The sequence below is a fragment of the Lolium rigidum genome, chromosome 2 (genome assembly GCF_022539505.1).
Source record: "Lolium rigidum isolate FL_2022 chromosome 2, APGP_CSIRO_Lrig_0.1, whole genome shotgun sequence".
Classification (NCBI taxonomy): domain Eukaryota; kingdom Viridiplantae; phylum Streptophyta; class Magnoliopsida; order Poales; family Poaceae; genus Lolium; species Lolium rigidum.
Window position 1 is genome coordinate 256,004,253 of NC_061509.1, and position 3,984 is coordinate 256,008,236.

Genomic DNA, 3,984 nt, shown 5'->3' on the forward strand with positions numbered 1-3,984 from the left:
TGGCCTTTTACCAGTTTTTTTCTCTTACCTTGCCTTTGTAGTGAAGATAAACTTGCATAGAGCACTAGTTAAAAGAAGAGAATTTTCTAAACAACAAGATAAGCATGAAGTTCGACTTTGTCAAACACTTTGTCATATTTTCAATGGGCTCAATTAATAGTCTTGCCCTAGTAACCAGTATAAACCTTATTCATGGATCTTTCAATCATGTCATATGCTTTACATCCACCTTTGTCTTTCACTTTCCATGGCTAACCGAATCCTCGGGTGCGGACCTTTTCATTCACAAACTTGTTTTAAGCATATGTGAAATATCCATGATAATCAGTTTACCTGTTGATTACTAAGTAGCAAAAGACTATCTCATACCCCCATAATCTCTTCCTAACTATTTGTTCTCCAAGACCAGATCTCCACTAAAACTTCAAGGTATTTTCTTTTTCTTTTATTTCTTAGTATTGCTTTGCATGGATGTTTCTTTTGTTTCAAGCTCTACTTAAAATTTTATGTGCTTGTCCAACATGCTCAAATTAATTAAGTTCGAGATAAGGTGTAATTGAAACTTCTACATACGAGGTGCACATCTGCATGAGTGTTACCCATAAAGCTCCAAACAAAATAATCATGGATGACACCATACTTCACATTTCATTAAAAACCACTCGACCAACGATAGATGATAATGCTCTAAGCGCTTTCCAAACTATGAGAGACTTGATAGCTACTAGATAAAAGCAAAAAACCAAACTAAAGATAACGACTAAAATGATATGATCAACTAAAAAGCACAAAAAGACTTGATATAACTCCCCCAAGATTAGTGTTGATGTAGATCTTATTTGTTTTTCTTCTTCTCGGGCTCTTTGGAATCTTGAAGGTCTTGGAGATTCTGAAGCAAGCCCATCATGAGGTCATAGGCTTGCTTGAATTGCCTAGAACTCTTGGCCAGATCCTCCCAAAGCTTCCCTATCTTCTCCTTGCAAGGCTTCCACTTCGGGGTTGATCCTCTCCCCTTCGCATTTTCCTTGCGATGCCGCCAGTACTAATGCCAACCCTTCACCTAAGGTTCTTAGGAGGCGATACCACTCTCACTACAGCAAGAGGTATAGGAGGAGGGTGAAGCTTCCCCTTGAATTCAGAGTTGGTGATGTGCATGTGGTCTGCTTCTTCTTCTTCATCATCTTCATCACCATCTTCTTCTTCTTCCTCCTATTCCTCTTCCTCCTCTTCTTCCTCTTCTTCATTGGAGCAATTCTTCTTCCTTCTCCTCCTCCACAAGGATGTGGGGCTGAGCCCATCGAGCTCATCATCATCATCATCTTGCATGGAGGAGTATTGGTAGGAGTCTCCCAAAGACATGGTGAAGATTTTTGGTGGAGAGAAATATGAAAGACAGGAGCATAAAACAAATGTTCGCTCGAAACGACTCGATGCGAGATTAGATCGGCAGAGATGGGTATATATATATATACGATGTTTAGGTAAAAACGAAGAGTTGGAGTTGAAGCGGAGGCAAAAAGGAAGCCCGAGGGCTAAAAGGCCTCGGGTGGCGTGCTCTACAAGGGGGGCGCGCCACCTGGTCCCTTTTTCCCACTCAACTCCATTCCGTCCAAATCTTTCGCGAAACCTTCTTATTTTACAAAAAAAACTAACTATCCTAAAATATGAAAAGAGGAGATTGCTACGTACCTGATCTCAACTTTCATTGGTTTCTGGTATCTGGAAGGGGATAATTCTTTGCAATTATGTCTTTTGGACTTTGGAGATTTAACATCTCCATATTTCCTATAAATTTTTTACCTGCAATATAATGATTAAGATGGTATCCATTAACAAAATGAGGTTTACCTTTGTAGTCCCTGTAAAGACGGATGGCTCTAGAGCGACACACCTCTTGCACAACTAATGGACCTTGCTTTGGTCGGTGTGTTTTTTTGGTACTTTGCTCTCTGTGTATTCTCTTGTTGATACTGGGTCCCACTTGGTACTAGACCACAATTCACAGCGGTACGTAAAAAATTATGTGTAAAATGGAAAACCGAGGCACCGCTTTTCCTAGCCCGCTCGCGCGCCCCTCGCCCCCAGACCCCACCCCTATAGGCAGCACCCAGCCATTCTCTCCTTTTCTCCTTTAGGGTTCACTGCCTCCTCACCCGTCGCCGCTCACCTCACCTCCGCCGCTGGCCGCAACCACCAAGCTCGGGCCGCAGCCCCGCTCAAAAGAGCCATCAATTCTTTGGTTAAGTGACGAAATGGGCCAAGGGCAACAATTTCTTTTTTTTCGGAACACTAGACTTCATTAACTGACGAAACTGAAGAAACTGAAGAAACGTAGAAAGTTTTGGCCCAATTTGCTATTACATTTGATTCATCACGAAAGCCAACTTCCAAGTTATGCATCTCATTAAGCGTACATTTAAACACAGACTAACATAATCAGTTGATCTAAAATATTAACATAACCACAATAAAAAGCACTTCTAACGACTGATCAACATAATGTAAAGAAATCCTAGAGAAATTATGTAGAAATAAAATGCTTGCGGTGATCACATTTTCCTGCTTCTTCAAACCAACAATCTGTCTTAGGTGCTTGTTCAGTTCCCCAATCAGTTTCCCATCACCCATGGTATCTGAGCCGAATTTCTCCACCGTCGGCGCTTGATTGATCTCCTAGGTTGTGCCCCTAATGATACCCACCACTTCAAGCCTCTCAACATCCACATCCATCCACTCAAAATGGCTACAATTTTTCAGATTCTGAAAAGAAACACATTGATGAGGACATGATTACCTCCGATTTGAAGGCATATCTTGGTGAAAAAGATGAGACTACGTCGAGGACGACTTCAATTCAAGTAGGGGAGGATGATGAGGACATCTCTATGATAGATACAACCAATACTCCTACAACCACATCTCTGGTACATTCGTTACTAGGAATCCTTCCTGATATATATGAGAATATGATGCTTGCCTAAATCAAATGTATTTATATTATTTAGGAATGGATCTAGCATGGACGCCAAGCATTGGATTAGGAATGTGCATGAAGATGGCAGCGGACCTGCAAGGATTCGGGATGGCGTTGCAAGCGAGGATTTCGGAACATTGAAGCCACCATAGTGAAGCAACGATGCTTGGATGAATTATACAAGTTACTCCATCATAAAATTCGTCCAAAGAGTTATTTGTGGTCTTTGCGTCACCTTATTTAATGGGCCAGGCCCATGTATTTTCGGATTAGGTATTTTAGGGGATTTTAAGAGGCCATATAAGTGGAGGAAGGCCCATTTAGGGGTGTTTTTGGCCAACCCTAGGCTGGTTGGACGAAAATCCCTTGACTTCCCCATATATATCCCTCTATAGCCGTCATTAGAACTTGGATTTTGATTAGATTAAAAGTTAGCCATTGCTGCAACTCTCGTGTACTTCTTTTGAGGCCAACGCCCAGAACAAGACCGACTATTCGGAATCCCACCTTTTCAATAAAGCTTTCATCTATATCCGCAATATTCTGATTGCATTATTAGTTCTTACTTGTTCTCGATTTCAGGTAGGAATTAAGACCCTCGCTGGTGTAATGTCCCAGGTTTAGAGACGATCGAGGGGTAGATTATAGAAAGGGATGTGCATTGCATAGTAAATTCTGGGGAAATTTCGCGCTTTTTAACAAAAACTGCATTGAAGGGGGACAAGTTTCTCTCTCGACACCTTACGGGGTTAGGGTTTCGAGAGTGCGACAAACTTGCTTCTCACTTCACTAGTTTAAGGTTTTGAGAAGAGAGGGAGAGTTCACATGAATGAATTCTAAAAGTTATGACATGATTGAATTCAAACCAAGGTTGAATTTGAATTTCAAATTCAAACATTAAATAATTACTTCAATACTTCAATTGAGGAAATTCATTAAGTAAATGATCAATAATAAATAAGATGACAATTATATTAAAGTAAAGCTCATTAGAGAAAACTTTGAGCTTT